We start from the raw sequence: 18,637 nt of genomic DNA on the forward strand, positions 1-18,637 counted from the left end.
AGAAGGAAAATCAGATATGATATATATAATACAAAAGGCAAAATGTTAGAGGAAAATATTATCCAAACAGTAATAACACTAAATGTTAATGGACTGAATTCCCCAATCAAAAGACATAGATTTGCAGAATGGATTAAAAAACAGGATCCTTCTATATGCTGTCTACAGGAAACACATCTTAGACCCAAAGATAAACATAGGTTGAAAGTGAAAGGTTGGGAAAAGATATTTCATGCAAATAACAACCAGAAAAGAGCAGGAGTGGCTACACTAATGTCCAACAAATTAGACTTCAAATGGAAAACAGTTAAAAGAGACAAAGAAGGACACTATATACTAATAAAAGGAACAATTAAACAAGAAGACATAACAGTCATAAATATTTACGCAATGAATCAGAAATGCCCCAAAATACGTGAGGAATACACTGCAAACACTGAAAAGGGAAATAGACTCATATACCATAATAGTTGGAGACTTCAATTCACCATTTTCATCAATGGACAGAACATCTAGACAGAGGATCAATACAGAAATAGAGAATCTGAATATTACTATAAATGAGCTAGACTTAACAGACATTTATAGGACATTACATCCCACAACAGCAGGATACACCTTTTTCTCAAGTGCTCATGGATCATTCTCAAAGATAGACCATATGCTGGGTCACAAAGCAAGTCTTAACAAATTTAAAAAGATTGAAATCATACACAACACTTTCTCGGATCATAAAGGAATGAAGTTGGAAATCAATAATAGGCGGAGTGCCAGAAAGTTCACAAATACGTGGAGGCTCAACAACACACTCTTAAACAACGAGTGGGTCAAAGAAGAAATTGCAAGAGAAATTAGTAAATACCTCGAGGCGAATGAAAATGAAAACACAACATATCAAAACTTATGGGACGCAGCAAAGGCAGTGCTAAGAGGGAAATTTATTGCCCTAAATGCCTATATCAGAAAAGAAGAAAAGGCAAAAATGCAGGAATTAACTGTCCACTTGGAAGATCTGGAGAAAGAACAGCAAACGAATCTCAAAGCAAGCAAGAGGAAAGAAATAACAAAGATTAGAGCAGAAATAAATGAAATTGAAAACATGAAAACAATAGAGAAAATCAATAAGACCAGAAGTTGGTTCTATGAGAAAATCAATAAGATTGATGGGCCCTTAGCAAGATTGACAAAAAGAAGAAGAGAGAGGATGCAAATAAATAAGATCAGAAATGGAAGAGGAGAAATAACTACTGACCTCACAGAAATAAAGGAGGTAATAACAGGATACTATGAACAACTTTACGCTAATAAATACAACAATTTAGATGAAATGGACGGGTTCCTGGAAAGACATGAACAACCAACTTTGACTCAAGAAGACATAGATGACCTCAACAAACCAATCACAAGTAAAGAAATTGAATCAGTCATTCAAAAGCTTCCCAAAAAGAAAAGTCCAGGACCAGACGGCTTCACATGTGAATTCTATCAAACATTCCAGAAAGAATTAGTACCAACTCTCCTCAAACTCTTCAAAAAAATCGAAGTGGATGGAAAACTACCCAATTCATTCTATGAAGCCAACATCACCCTCATACCAAAACCAGGCAAAGATATTACAAAAAAAGAAAACTACAGACCAATCTCTCTAATGAATATAGATGCAAAAATCCTCAACAAAATTCTAGCAAATCGTATCCAACAACACATTAAAAGAATCATACATCGTGACCAAGTAAGATTCATCCCAGGTATGCACGGATGGTTCAACATAAGAAAATCAATTAATGTAATACACCATATCAACAAATCAAAGCAGAAAAACCACATGATCATCTCAATTGATGCAGAGAAGGCATTTGACAAGATTCAACATCCTTTCCTGTTGAAAACACTTCAAAGGATAGGAATACAAGGGAACTTCCTTAAAATGATAGAGGGAATATATGAAAAACCCACAGCTAATATCATCCTCAATGGGGAAAAATTGAAAACTTTCCCCCTAAGATCAGGAACAAGACAAGGATGTCCACTATCACCACTATTATTCAACATTGTGTTGGAGGTTCTAGCCAGAGCAATTAGACAAGAAAAAGAAATCCAAGGCATCAAAATTGGAAAGGAAGAAGTAAAACTATCACTGTTTGCAGACGATATGATACTATACATCGAAAACCCGGAAAAATCCACAACAAAACTACTAGAGCTAATAAATGAGTACAGCAACGTATCAGGTTACAAGATCAACATTCAAAAATCTGTAGCATTTCTATACACTAGTAATGAACAAGCTGAGGGGGAAATCAAGAAACGAATCCCATTTACAATTGCAACTAAAAGAATAAAATACCTAGGAATAAATTTAACTAAAGAGACAAAAAACCTATATAAAGAAAACTACAAAAAACTGTTAAAAGAAATCACAGAAGACCTAAATAGATGGAAGGGCATACCGTGTTCATGGATTGGAAGACTAAATATAGTTAAGATGTCAATCCTACCTAAATTGATTTACAGATTCAATGCGATACCAATCAAAATCCCAACAACTTACTTTTCAGAAATAGAAAAACCAATAAGCAAATTTATCTGGAAGGGCAGGGTGCCCTGAATTGCTAAAAACATTTTGAGGAAAAAAACGAAGCTGGAAGTCTCGCACTGCCAGACTTTAAGGCATATTATGAAGCCACAGTGGTCAAAACAGCATGGTATTGGCATAAAGATAGATATATCGACCAATGGAATCAAATAGAGTGCTCAGATATAGACCCTCTCATCTATGGACGTTTGATCTTTGATAAGGCAGTCAAGCCAACTCACCTGGGACAGAACAGTCTCTTCAATAAATGGTGCCTAGAGAACTGGATATCCATATGCAAAAGAATGAAAGAAGACCCATATCTCACACCCTATACAAAAGTTAACTCAAAATGGATCAAAGATCTAAACATTAGGTCTAAGACCATAAAACAGTTAGAGGAAAATGTTGGGAGATATCTTATGGAACTTACAATTGGAGGTGGTTTTATGGACCTTAAACCTAAAGCAAGAGCACTGAAGAAGGAAATAAATAAATGGGAGCTCTTCAAAATTAAACACTTTTGTGCATCAAAGAACTTCATCAAGAAAGTAGAAAGACAGCCTACACAATGGGAGATATATTTGGAAATGACGTATCAGATAAAGGTCTGGTATCCAGAAATATAAAGAGATTGTTCAACTCAACAACAAGAAAAAGGCAACCAACCCAATTACAAAATGGGAAAAAGACTTGAACAGACACCTCTCAGAAGAGGATATACAAATGGCCAAAAGGCACATGAAGAGATGCTCAATGTCCCTGGCCATTAGAGAAATGCAAATCAAAACCACAATGAGATATCATCTCACACCCACCAGAATGGCCATTATCAACAAAAGAGAAAATGACAAGTGCTGGAGAATGCGGTGAAAGAGGCACACTTATCCACTGTTGGTGGGAATGTCAAATGGTGCAACCACTGTGGAAGGCAGTTTGGCGGTTCCTCAAAAAGCTGAATATAGAATTGCCATACGACCCAGCAATACCTTTGCTGGGAATCTACTCAAAGGAATTAAGGGCAAAGACACAAACGGACATTTGTACACCAATGTTTATAGCAGCGTTATTTACAATTGCAAAGAGATGGAAACAGCCAAAATGTCCATCAACAGACGAGTGGCTAAACAAACTGTGGTATATACATACTATGGAATATTATGCAGCTTTAAGACAGAATAAATTTATGAAGCATGTAATAACATGGATGGACCTAGAGAACATTAGCTGAGTGAGTCTAGCCAAAAACTAAAGGACAAATACTGTATGGTTCCACTGATGTGAACCGATAGTCGAGAATAAACTTGGAATATGTCATTGGTAACAGAGTCCAGCAGGAGTTAGAAACAGGGTAAGATAATGGGTAATTGGAGCTGATGGGGTACAGACTGTGCAACAGGACTAGATATGAAAACTCAAAAATGGACAGCACAATAATACCTAATTGTAAAGTAATCATGTTAAAACACTGAATGAAGCTGCATCTGAGGTATAGGTTTTTTTTTTTGTCTGTCTGTTTGTTTGTTTGTCTTTTTTTTTCTTTTTTTTTTACTATTATTATTATTTTTATTTTTTTCTCTATATTAACATTCTATATCTTTTTCTGTTGTTTTGCTAGTTCTTTTCCTAAATCGATGCAAATGTACTAAGAAATGATGATCATGCATCTATGTGATGATGTTAAGAATTACTGATTGCGTATGTAGAATGGAATGGTTTCTAAATATTGTGTTAATTTCTTTTTTTCTTTAATTAATGGAAAAAAAAAAATTCTTCCAAGCTAGCCCGTTGCACTACTGGCAATGTGTTGACCAACACCAAATTCTCTGGTGATAGGATTTCCCATTATAGCACTAAGGACAAGAGCTGTTACTTTCATAGCCATCCTCTTCAACTTATTAAGCATGGACTCCACGGCTGCCATATGAGTAGTTATAGTGACCTCCTTACCTCTCCTCCAAGGAGGGGCAGTTCTGGGGCTTGCTTCCCCAACCGCCTCCCCCCGCCCCCCTGCCCTGCCTTTAGTTCTTTATCCATGTTTTCTTTTAGCTCTTTGAACAGATTTAGGGCCGTTTAAAAAATTTATTTTAATGCAATTTTATTGGTATATTATATATTCACATACCATGTAGTCAACCAAAGTGTAACAATCAGTGATTCGCAGTATCATCATGTAGCTGAGCATTCATCACATTCTACTTGTTTCTTCTTTTTTTTAAAAAAATAACCTATATACGGAAAAAAAAACAAAAAATTTCAAAGCACACTACAACAATTAGTTGTAGAACAGATTTCAGAGTTTGGTATGGGTTACAATTTCACAATTTTAGGTTTGTACTGCTAGGACAGATGGGTTGTAGAACACATGTCCAGCCTACTTGTTTCCCTACACAACCTCCAGCTGTTTAGATGCCAGGGAAGTGGTTCACCCTCTAGTGAGAAATAGGTGCAAGCAGCAAAGCTGAAGCAGGCAGAGAAATCGCAGAAGAGGTAGGGTGAAATTGGGTGCTAATGCTGAGTACTCTCCGGGGATCCTTCAGGGCCTATAAATACCATCAGCTTGACCTTTACAGTAGCTGACGGCATCCAAGGTGGTGCTTTATCCCTCTGTGACCCAGAGGATTCTCCACGTGTTAGAGCAACTGAGGTTAGGCAAGAATAATGGACTCCAGGATGGTGACATTGCCGTTTGTGTTCTTTTAAGAAGGATGGAGAGTCATTAACTTTCAAGATTCAGAGGGAAAAGAACAACCGGGTCATAAAAAAAAAAAAAAAAAAAAAAAAGAATGTGACTGAGGAGAGAAACCATGTTACATGTGCACTTAAGATGCTTTGTAAAAAATTATCAACTTGAGTATACAAAACTGTAATACTATAATACCTCTGTGCTCTCCAGATACTAATAAGTAAAATTTTTACAACATTCTGTGAATATCTATAGTCTTTATTTAATTTAGGTTTTCTTTTTTTTTTCTATTTTAGTACCTGATTGTTTTCTAAAACTTTCCTTTCGAATTCTTTTTTTCTTCACAGTGTGGTTATTAAAGTTTTTTTTTTTTACATCCTTAGTTTAACAGAGTATTTTTGCCTATTTGTGTCTCTGACCTTATATAAATTGGATTTAACAGTTGACTTGTCAGCATTGTGAAAACTAAAAACTGCTGACTGTACAGTGTCTTGTAATAACAATCTTTTGTTCATTAGCATGATAAAATGTAGTTTTAGTAAATATGATACTTTTAGTCTTTTACATAAAATTATTTTGGAAGAACTCCTAACAATTCACAGATACATTGTCACTCGTCTTCTTCCTATCTTGCCTTTGAAATTTGTCTGATAATAGTATTTTCTTTACCCAGAAGCAGAGGTAAAAGGAAGATAATTCTTAAGTTAAAAGTAGTAGCTGAACTAAAGCTAGAACCCATGTCTCCTAAACCTTAGGGGACCTAACTATATTACCATCTTGTGATCAAGAGGATCACAAAATGAAAATAATGATGACATTTGTGTTTTATTATCTTTCCAGCTTGCTTCTTGTATACTTTAATCAAATGAACTAGTCATAGAATATCCTTAGATAATTTGTACGTGGTGGCCATGGCAGGGAAGGAGAAGTTTCTCCTTATTTCCCTGAATAACTTTTCCTGAAATTATTCATCTGTCATATTCTGGAAATCTGCATTGACTTGTGGCATTTGTTAATTATTCCAGCCAAATCACTGGAATAAACTAGACTGGTCAGAACATTTGAGAAAGGAAAAGTATATCTTGAAAGTGTTAAATATATTTTTTTCTCTCTCTCTTTCTCTCTCTTTAACCTAAAAATAAGCCCTACCTGCTAAGAAGCACAGAGCTATCCTTTTATTTCAGGGAGGGGGTAAATATAAGGGAAGACACTTCTGTAACTTCTTTTAGTCAGAAGTTTTTGATAGACATTTCTCCTTGCTTTTTCTTTCATTTCTTCTTTTTTGTCCTAGGCTAATTTATAATATCCAATTTCTTAAGTTATTGCATTTTTTTTTTTGAAATTAGGGTCAGTTGGGAAATAAATCAATTAGTTAAATAAATGTGAAGAATTTTCCTTTTCTCCTTAAACCTAGAGAAAAGTGTCAAATAACATGAATGGGTATAAAACTCATAATTAGATCGAAATAAATCATGGGATTTTTTTTTCATTTTTGTACACATTATACCTCTTCAGTCAACAAAATCACCAATATGTGTATTCCTGCCTTCTTTACTCTAGGTTTTTTCCCCCAAGTTACGATTTTTTTCTGCTGACTCCTTTTTTCTTTTCAAATCAAAAATGTGTAAAAGGGACCATTGTTCATTGGGTCATAGGTTGATCATTTTTTGAATTTCATTATACTGGGTACTCTGAAATTAGTTATGCATCTAACAAATATTTTTTGTTTTCCCAAACATTGAGATACAAATAAAACAGTTTATGTCCTCAGATACTTCTTGGCTTCATCATCAAGGCAAATCTATAGACAAATAATGGAAATAACAGTGATGATGCTAGAAAAGAGGCAGATAAGAGAGGTCCACTGAGGATGTGAGGGAGTAATCAGGTTTATCAGAAGTGTGGAGAGCCCAAACGGGTGGTTGGCATATGAATTATGACTCAAAAGACTTACACTATAAAAACAAAATGAGAATTTCAGTAATGAGATAGAAATTAGAAAGACAAACTAACTGGACATTCTGCAGTTGAAAATGATATTAACTGAAATGAAAAATTCAATAAAGCGGTTAAACAACAAATTGGAGGAGGTAGAAGAAGGGATCAGCAAATTTGTGGATAAGATAATTGAAATTGTCCAGTCTGGCAAGCAGAGAAAAAAAAGAATGAAGGAAAAAAACAAGGGAACAGCCCTGTGGGACACCAGCAAGTTTACTAATATATACATTCTGGGAGTCCCTGAAGAAGAAAGAGATGAAGGGGGCAGAAAAAATATTCAAAGAAACAATGACTGAAAATTTCCCAAATCTGATTAATGATACAAATCCTAGAAGCTCAATAAATGTCACGTAGGATGAACCAAAAGAAATCTACAGCAAGACACATTATAATCAAACTGTCAAGTGCTAAGTACAGACAGCACTTTGAAAACAGCAAGAAAGAAGCAATGCATCACATACAAGGGATCTTAAATGAGACTAACATCCAGCTTCTCATTAGAAACCATGGAGGGCAGATGGCAATAGGAGGACCTATTTAAAGTATTGAAAGAAAAAAATTGTTATCCAAGAATAATATATTGAGCAATGAATTTTTCATCGTCCTTCAGAAGTGAAGGAGAAATGAAGACACTTTTAGATAAACAAAAGCTGAGGGAGTTCATTACCACTAGACTTGTTGTGCTGGTTTGAATCTTTGGTGGACCCTAGAAAAACCATGTCCTTCAATCCTCATTCAGTATTGCTGGTTGGGAGCTTTTTGATTGTGCCCATAGAGATGTGGCCCATCCAATTGTGGGTAGTAACTTTTGATTAGAAGGCTTCCATGGAGTTGTGACTCTACCTATTCCAGGTGGGTCTTGATTAGTTTACTGGAATCCTTTAAAAGAGGAGGCATTTTGGAGAGAATTACAGAGTTCCAAGATCCATGAGAACCAGCATTGCCCATGCAGCCAGAGACCTTTGGAGATTGTTCTAGTTTGCTAGCTGCCAGAATGCAACACACCAGAGATGGATTGGCTTTTAATAAAAGGGGATTTATTTCGTTAGTTCTTCAGAGGAAAGGCAGCTAACATTTCAACTGAGGTTCTTTCTTACATGGGAAGGCACAGGATGATCTCTGCTGGCCTTCTCTCCAGGCCTCTGGGTTCCAACAATTTTCCCCAGGGTGATTTCTTTCTGCATCTCCAAAGGCCTGGACTGAGCTACGAGTGCTGAGATGAGGTATGCTGAGCTGCTTGGGCTGTGCTATGTTGAGCTCTCTCATTTAAGAACCAGCCAATTAAATCAAACATCATTCATAACAGCAGGCATGCCTCTTAACTGTGATTACAGATGTAATGAGCAACAGATGAGGTTCACATACCATTGGCTCATGTCCACAGCAACAGAACTAGGCACCTTCACCTGGCTAAGTTGACAACTGAATCTAACTACCACAGAAATGAAGAAGAATGACCCTAGGCGAGCTTCATGAAAGAAGAAGCCTGGAGAGAAAGCAGCAGACATTGCCATGTTCACCATGTGCCTTTCCAGTTATTATTGAGAGAGAAACTCTAAACTTCATCAGCCTTTCTTGAGTGTAGGTAATCTCTTCTTGGTGCCTTAATTTGGACATTTTTATAGACTTGCTTTAATTGGGACATTTTCATGGACTTGAAACTTTAAACTTGCAACTTAATAAAGTCCCCCTCTTAAAAGCCATTTTGTTTCTGGTATATTGCATTCCAGCAGCTCGCAAACTAGAACACTTGCCTTACAAGAAATGTTAAAGGGAGTACTTCATGTTGAAAGGAAAGTACATAAGATAGCCATATGAAGAAATTAAGACCTCCGGTATATGTAACTATATGGGTAAATATAAATGACAGTATTAATGCATTTTTCATATATAATGCCGTTCTTATAAGGCTTAAAATTCAAGTGCTACTCTATGACTCTCTCTGTTCCTGAGAAGATGGCAGCACAGCTACCCAAGTTGGTGTTATTTGTATGTCTGGGTAACGTTTCTCAGTCATTCATTGCAGAATCAGTTTTCAGAAAACTTGTAACTGATCAAAATGTTTTAAACAGTTGGAAGATAGAGAGTGCCGTAACATTTCCTCCTAATTATCGAGGGCAAAATTGCATGAAGAAGCATTATATTTCCGTGAGTCATGTTGCCTGGCAGGTTACCAAAGAAGACTTTGCCACATTTGATTATATACCGTGTCTGGATGAAAGCAATCTATTAGAAAGAACGCTGTACCTGAAGGAGAACAAACACTCATCTGATTGTGGAGGAGGAAAGAATTTATTCACGATCTTGCAAGAACGGGCACCTAGCTGAACACAAAATGGTGGCTCACATGCCAAACAATAGAACACCAAGACAGTTTTAACTGTGCCTGACCACAGTCCCTCCCCTGTTTCTCCACTGATTGGATACTCCAGAGGTCACAGCCTATCCTAGAAATCTAACTAATTTGAACTTCCCACCTAAGGTTCCCCTTTGATTATGTTTTACATTTTTAATGACCTTGGTCATTAGGGATTTGGCACCGGTTCTAAGCTTGCATCAGAGGCCCTCCCCTTTCCCTGCTTGTGTCATCTTTGTGAAAGCTAAACTTGAAGTTTGATTTTTACACAGTCTGAGAGATTTGAATAGAAAATGTAGTGAAGTTTAAAACTGCAAAGCAAAAATTGAACTACTTGGGAGCTATGATCCACAAAAACAACTTTATTATTGAAGATCCCTATTATGGGAATCGGCCTGACTTTGAGACTATGTACCAGCAGTGTGTTAGGTGCTGCAAAGAGTTCTTGGAGAAGTCACAGTAAAGCTGCATCCATTCATTGCTGAAGGCTGACTTGATTAACATCTTTACAGTGATGTTTTAGGTTTTTCAGTCAATCCATGTGTTAAATGTGTAATGTTTCATAGCTCAAGGCCACATTGTTTTTTATCTTAAAAAATAATTGTAGTTGGAAATCAGTGTTGGTTTACAGGAGAATTAATAAAACTCTTTGATTCACATAGCTTATGGGGTACATTAAATGTTCTTAATCAAGTTGAACTTCTTCTCTTGCTCCAATTACAAAATAGAGGAACAAACAAAATAGTAAATCACAAAATATAATGTTTTGTAACAATCATTTCTTTTCAGTGTTTAATCTTAAGGTACTATCCAGTGACGGCTAGCCTTCTAATATGCTTAATTATGGTCTTAGTAAATAATTAAAACATCACCTTCAGGCCCAGGTTAATATCTGAGCCCATTGAGACTTTTAAATAACATAACTCTGTGTTAAGCTATGTATAACTTGATGGACAGATGTCCTCTCTTCACCTACAGTACTTATTTTTTTCACCCCAGGACCTTTTATTGAATTATATATCCCCCTAGTCATAGTAGTTCACAATCTTGATTGGAAGTATTTTGATTCACACATACCCATAGTGCACACTTGTATGTTAAAAAGATAGGAAGGGGGGGAGCTAGAAAAAGAGAATTCTATTATGTCAATGACCTTAAATAATATGTTGTGTTATTTTATCAGTGTTCATTTATAGGTAATTACTGAGTACTTTGAGATAAATGTAATTTCAAATTCCCTTGGATGTATAACAGAAAACGTTGTTTTCAAAATACACTGGGGAGTATAGAAATACATTTGAGATATTGTCTACCAGCTTTTTTATTGATAAACAAATGAGAAGCATTAAAAGTCAATGCCTTTATTTTCCCTTTCAAATGATCTGTGATGTTGCATGAGCATATTTATCTTTGGTGTTAGAAAGTAAAAGGATGAAAATGAATACATTGTTTCCACACATAATGTCCAATTTGTGAAAGAAGAGAGATCAGTGTAGCCAGAATGTGCTATGTTTTGTGTACCTATTATCTATATTGGTGGAGTGTGATAGTTCCTCATTTGATTCCAGCTTTCTTCTCTTCATATTTAGACATGACACTTCTCAAATTATGCCCCCTTGTAGCACAGGTAATTGACTATACTAATTTGCTAAACTTCTGCATCATGGTGATCTGAAATCGTAAGAAAACCCAAAAAACCAATACTCACCCAAAGGCTACAAGAATAAATGATGTGAAACTTCATTTAGGGCATTTATTTCTTCTGGGTCCCATATGTTATGTATGAAACATTTATATCTTTGTCTCATTAGCCCCTTATGATGAGAGTTATCTTTCCTGCCACTCTACCAAAGAAGTATGAGAAGACAAAAATGACCACCGTTACATGATTACTGAAAGATTTGGTAACCATTTGTCTAGCTCCACAATAATTTCCTTGAACTAATGAATTATTTGATGACAGTCTTATCTTGAAAAACTATTTCTAGAGATCAAAAAATTTGAATTTGATCTTGGTACCCCTAAAATGAAAGGTTAATAAGAAAAGGCCAAGTAATTAAGTGCAATTAGAAAACAGACTTAAGAATGCTTCAAAAGTTACACCCTGCCTTATTATTTCAGTAATTTAATAATCTCAAAGAAATTTCTTACTTTTCTTCTGTGCATTTATGTTTATATGTTTATAGATTAAAAGCATATATTTCGTTAACTTTTACATGGTTATTTTAGGCTCAAACTGTCATACCTTAACATCATGTTTGTCCTCATGGTTTATATTCAGAAAATTTAATCTATTTATAAGAGATCATATGAACATAGAAACTAATTGCTGAATTCACCTTAACCTTTTAAAATTGTATCCAGTCAGATGAGCTTAAAATATAAAAATCTGGGACCATTTAAAGGATTTATGGTCTCTTAGTTTTAGTTTTCATAATTACAACATCACAGGAAATTCAGGGATTCAGGGATGCAAACTTTCTTGGAATATTCATTACCAGATAAAGGCCTATCTTAAATCTTGCCATCGCTATGTAATAGCCTCTACTGTTAAAAAAATGAATTTAATTGTCCTTTTCAGGGAATTTTAGCCTTTTAATTTTCATTTATGTATGCCTTATTTATTCTGTGACATTCTGTTAGTGTAATGATCTTAGTTGATTTGTAGATCAGGGATTACCAGCAATTAACTTGTTAGAGAGGAAGTAAAGAATCACCTTTAAGACTATAAATTATAACAAGCACTTGATTTATTATTTGTTTTTATTTACAGTATTTACATAATGTACAATAGCTGGAATATACTTGACATTTATTATACAAAGAACACATGAAATTAGCCTTGATATGGTTCACAAATTTACACTCTGCTGTCTCTAAAACGTGACTGATGTTTTCTTTATTTTTTGTTTCTGCAATTTCAAATAATACTCTGGAAAATTAATTTTAAAAGTGCCAAATCGTACCATACACTATATGAAAATATAGTTCCAGATTCTGCATATGTTTCTAAAGAAATATTCTCTGCAATTTCAACTAGTTTGGAAAAAGAAATACCATTTGTAGAACTATACATCAAGTGTTGAGTTTTCTTTTTTTTCTGAAATAGTGGTATTACTGTAAGATATACTAATGTACAGACATATATGCAAACTGTCAACAACATACAAAATTCAGAGAGATTATAGAAGACTGTCCACAAAAATAAATCTCTTGTTCACAAGAGAATATGTATATAAAGTTAAGATCTATTTCTGTTCATTTCCAAGGCATTTCTCATGCTTCTTGGTGTGTTGCTCCTTTACTCACTGCTGAAAATAAAGACATTTATTTTGTAATTCCTTGGAGTCATGTAACTATTCCTATAAATTAAAATTATGTAACATTTTTATAAATATGAAAAAATCTCAGTGTCCATAGGTATTTCTCTGTTCCAAAGAAGTATACATCTGTTTTGTTTTGGAAAACAATTTAGTTCTACAGTTATGTGCCTGCAATGTGTACTGTGCCTGCCATATAATTGGTACTCAGTTTACTGAAGGAATGAAAATCAGAAATAAAAGTGCATCTTTATTAATGTTTAACTTAAAAAATGCATATGCATGAGAATAAGCTAAACCCTGTTACTGGGTTTACAATATGTAAAGATGTAATTTATGACATGAATAAAGGGAAGAGTGGAGAGTCATAGGAACAGAGTATATTTAGAGTACTGCATTTAAGTTGATATAAGTGATATTATAATAGGTTGAGAGTGTTAAGTATAATCTCCATAGTATAAAGAGCGTATCTAAACTGTACACAAAAGTAAATAAGTGATTCAAAATGGCTCATTATAACAGATCCTCTAAACAAAAAGGTAGGCAGTAATGGAAGAAAGAAAAGAAAGAAAGAAATGAAAAGAAAGAAAGAAAGCTATTAGATTTACAAAAACATTTAGAAAAATGGAGGAAGTAAGTCTTGCCTTATCAGTAGTTATATATATGTAAATGGATTAAACATTCCAGCCAAATGCAGAGATTGGCAGAATGGATAAAGAACCGTGACCTAACTATATGCTGTTTATAAAAGACTGACCTTAGATACAAAGACAAAAACAAGTCAAAGTAAAAGGTAAACATAATAAAACATTCCATAAAAATAGTAATCAAAAGGAAGTAGGGGAGGTCCTCAACATGGCAACATAAACAGTTACTGAAAACCTCTCCCCAGAGATTCAACAACCTAAAAGGATAATTCTCACTTGTTCGGAACTCTGGAGGAATGTAAAGACTGGAGAACGATTTCACAAATGCTGAATTGAAGAAAGATAAAAAATATCAAGTAGGAAACTTCCATCCTGGACTGCCAGTTTCTGGCAATTTAGGAAGTGCTCAGCAGCAGCAGCTGGGATCCCTCCCACCAGGAACAGAGACCCAAAATCTCTCACGTTAGTGAGACAGATCCCTACCTGTATCTAGGCAGAGAGACCCAAGCCCACAGGGACCCATGGCAGGACTTAAGCCATTGAGGAGGGTGGAATATAAAAGGGCAACAAGGAGGAGTCTCCCACATGGAAGAATAGGGAGGGAAAGGCTGAATCATTCCCCAAAGCAACAAGTAGTTAGGCAAAAACTGTTCAAACTGTTTGGGACTTAGGGAACAGGGAAGGACATTTCAAGTCCCAGATCAGTGAAGGACAAAGAGTCTGAGAAACATGGACAAAGACTAACACCTGGTACCCATCCCCAACTCATAATGGAAAAAGCAGTTGGCATCCCAATCCTTTTCTGGGGGAAGGCTGTAGATGGTGGCAACCAGGGGAGGCCTACACCCCAAGTACGATGAGGAAGACTCCCACACTTAGATATTGGTCAGCGAAGTGAAAGCACAGGAATCCTGTGGTTTCAGCCCCTCCTGGTCAGATGCTGCAGGGCACCAGAAGGTAAACAATTTCTGAGGATGATGAAGTCATCAAAGAGCCCCATCTGATGGGCAGGCTGAAAAGGGCAAGGGAAATTTTCAGGGCTTCACAGAACCTCTCCAGACCCTATCCCAGGCCTATCAGAGCTGGTCTATACCCCCTGCACAGTTACCCAGCCCTGTTTTGGCTGAGAAATACTGACAACCTAACAGTCAAAGCAATGTCATAATTCAAATCCAGGCAACAACTAAATCCTAGATGAGAGAGGAACTGGCATTCAGAATAGACCTATGCAGGTTTGAAAGGATTTATGTACCCTAGAAAAGTCTTGTTTTAATCCTAATCGATCTTGTGGGAGCAACAGTTTCTTCTAATCCCTATTCAGCACTGTAGGTTGGAAACTTGATGAGGTTATCTCCATGGAGATGTGACTCTATCAATTGTGGGAATTAAACGTGATTAGATGGAGACATGTCTCCACCCATTCTGCGTGAGTTTTGATTAGTTTACTGGGATCCTATAAAAGAAAAGACATTTTTTTGGAGAGAATGCCTTTTGAGAATGACAAGAAAGCGACAGCACTGCTGAGCAGAGCCATGAGGCCAAGAGAACCATAAAGTCCACCAGCCAGTGACCTTTGACGATTCTGAGGAAGCAGAGAAGGACAAGATAATGCTGCAGAACCACAAAATAGAGAATCTACCAGTTAGAGCCTTTTGGAGATGAAGGAAAATGCCTCCTGGGGCACTTCTTGAAACAAGAAGCTGGAAGAGAAAGCTAGCAGACTTTGCCATGTGCCCTTCCAGCCAAGAGAGAAACTCTGAACATCATCGGCCTTCTTGAACCAAGGTATCTTTCCCTGGGTGTCTTAGATTGGACATTTTTATAGACTTGTTTTAACTGGAACATTTTCTTGGCCTTAGAACTATAAACTAGCAACTTATTAAATTCCCCTTTTTAAGGGCAATTCTATTTCTGGTATATTGCATTCTAGCAGCTTGCAAACCAGAACAAGACCCATCAAGGTAATCTGATGACCAAATATCAGCAAACAATCATTAGGTATACTAAAACCCAAGAAGAAATAACCCAGTTGAAGGAGCAAATTTAAAAAGTTGGAGAAGACCATAATCTGGAACAACTGATCAAAGATGTTCAAATAAATCTCCTGAATCAATTGAAAGATATGAAGGAAAATGTTTATAAAGAGAGAAAGGATGTTAAGAAGAAACTAGAAGAACATAAAGAAGAGTTTAAAGGAACATACAGAAAAATAATAGACATTATGGAAATAAAAGATACTGTAGATGAAATTAAAATATACTGGAGACACAACAGCAGATTTGAAGAAGCAGAAGAAAGAATCAGCAAGCTAGAAGACAGATCAACCAATTTCAAACAGATAAAAGAAGAAATGGAGAAATAATGGAAAAATTTGATGAGCATCTCAGGGAATTGATTGACAACACAAAGCACACAGACATATGCATCATGGGTGTTCCAGAAGGAGGAGGGAAAAGGTCCAGGAAGACTATTCAAAGATATAATGAATAAAAATTTCCCCATCCTTATAACAGTCATAAAAATGCAAATCCAAGAAGCCAAACATCCTCCAAAGAGAATAGATCCAAATAGACATACTCTAGAACACACAGTAATCAGACTATCAAATGCTGAAGGGCAGGAAAAAATTGTGAAAGCAGCAAGAGAAAACTGTTTCACTACCCACAAGGGAAGCCAAATGAACCTGATTTCTCATCAGGCACCATGGAGGTGAGAAGGCACTAGCATGATATTTTTAAGATACTGAAAGGGAAAAATTACAAGCCAGGAATTCTCTGTCCAGCAAAGATGTCCTTCAAAACTGCGAGAGTTTAAAATATTCACAGATAAACAGAAGCTGAGAGAGTTTGTTCTTAGGGATTGGCCCTACAGAAACTACTAAAGGGAGTGCTGCTGGCTGAAAAGAAAAGACAGAAGAGAGAGGTCTGGAGGAGGGTACAAAATTGAAGAGTATTAGTAAAGGTAACTTAAAGGATAAAAAGAGAAAGGAAAAATAGATTTGACGAGTAGAAACCAAATAAGATAGTTGAATTAAGAACTGCCTTTACAGTGATACCTTTGAATGCTACTGGATTAAATTCCCCAATCAAAAGACGCCGATTGTCAGAATGGATTTAAAAATATGATCCATCTGTATGCTGTTGACAACAGACTCACTTTAGACCCAAAGATACACATAGGTTGCAAGTGAAAGGATAAAAAAAGATATTCCATGCAAGTAGTAACCAAAAAAAAAAAAAAAAAAAATGCTGGGGTAGCTATACTAACATCAAACAAAGTAGACTTAAATGCAAAAATGTCAAGAGATAAAGAAGGTTAGTATATATTAATAAAAGGGGCAATTCACCAGGAAGAAGTAACAATAATAAATATCTATATTCCTAATCAGTGAGGGCCAGAGTACACGAGTCAAACACTGGTGAAACTGAAGGGAATAACAGAAGATTCTACTATAATAGTGGGAGATTTCAACATACCACTCTCTCCAATATACAGAATATCTAAACAGAGGATAAATAAAGAAACAAAGAACCTAAAAAACATGATAAATTAACTAGACCTAACAGACATATATAGAACATTGTATCCCCAAACAGCAGGAGATATGTTCTTCTCAGCATGGGGATTATCCTGGAACATTCTCCAGGTCTTAATAAATTTAAAAAGATTGAAATTATACAAAACACTTTCTCTGGCCATAATGGAATGAAACTGGAAATCAATAACAAATGGAGAACTGGGAAACACACAAATATATGGAGGTTAACACACTCTTAAACAATCAGTGGGTCAAAGAAGATATTTCAAGAGAAATCAGTAAATATCTCAAGATGAATGAAAATGAGAATACAGCGTATCAAAACTAATGAGGAAAGTAGTGCTGAGAGGGAAACTTATAACCCTAAATGCCTATATTAAAAGGGAGAAAGAGTTAAAATCAATGACTTAACTAAACAACTGGAGAAAGAACAACAAACTACCCTCAAAGCAAGCAGAAGGAAAGGAATAACAAAGATTAGAGCAGAAATTAATGAAATGGAGAATTAAAAAAAAACAAAACAATAAAGTCAATAAAACCGAAAGTTGGTTCTTTGAGAAGATCAATAAAATCTCCCTCTAGCTAAACTGACAAAGACAAAAAGAAAGAAGCTGCAAATAAATAAAATCAGAAACTAGAGTGGAGTCATTACAGTGGACCCTGAAGAAATAAAAAAGATCTTGAGTTTACTATGAAAAACTGTCTGCCCATACACTGGACAATTTGGATGAAATGGAGAACTTCCTAGAAATACAAGAACAACCTCCACTGACTCAAGAAGAAATAGAAGGACTCAACAAACCAATTACAAGTAAAGAGATTGAGTCAATCATCAAAATCCTACCAACAAAGCCATCCCAGGATTAGATGGCTTCACAGGCAAATTTTACCAAGCCTTGGAAGAATAATTAATACTGTTCCTGCTCAAATGCTTCCAAAATATTGAAGAAGAGGGAACACTACATAACTCACTCTGTGAAGCCGACATTATCCTAATGAAATGGATGCAAAAAATCCTCAACAAACTGTTTGCAAATTGAATTCCAGCAGATTAAAAGAATTATACACTATGACCAAGTAGTTTAATTCCAGGTATGTGAAGGTAGTTCAACCAGGAAATATACCACATTAACAAATCAAAAGGAAAAAAACAAAACATGATCATCTTGATTGGTGCAGAAAAGACATTTGACAAAATTCAGCTTTCTTTCATGATAAAAACACGTCAAAACATAGGAATTGGAGAAAACTTCCTCAAAATGATAAAGGGCATATGTGAAAAATCCACAACTAATATCATACTCAATGGTGAGGACAGAAAGTTTGTTCCTCTGAGATCAGGAACAAGACAAGGATGCTCACTGTCGCCACTGCTATTCAACATTATGCTAGAAGGTCCAGCTCAAAAAATAGGCAAGAAAAAGAAATTAAAAGCACCCAAATTGGAAAGGAAGAAGTAAAACAGTCACTATTTGCAGATGACATGATAATATTCTTAGAAAATCCCCCCCAAAATG

At 35.7% G+C, this 18,637-nt stretch overlaps 1 protein-coding gene and 1 pseudogene across 18 annotated transcripts in view; both read left to right on the plus strand.

The window, feature by feature from the left end:
* EHBP1 (EH domain binding protein 1) overlaps positions 1 to 18,637 on the plus strand; it is a 559,717-nt gene that overhangs the window by 166,016 nt on the left and 375,064 nt on the right. The gene's annotated exons all lie outside the window — the stretch shown is intronic.
* Positions 4,585 to 16,839, plus strand: LOC143660887 (low molecular weight phosphotyrosine protein phosphatase-like; annotated as a pseudogene).

The sequence above is a fragment of the Tamandua tetradactyla genome, chromosome 17 (genome assembly GCF_023851605.1).
Source record: "Tamandua tetradactyla isolate mTamTet1 chromosome 17, mTamTet1.pri, whole genome shotgun sequence".
Lineage (NCBI taxonomy): Eukaryota > Metazoa > Chordata > Mammalia > Pilosa > Myrmecophagidae > Tamandua > Tamandua tetradactyla.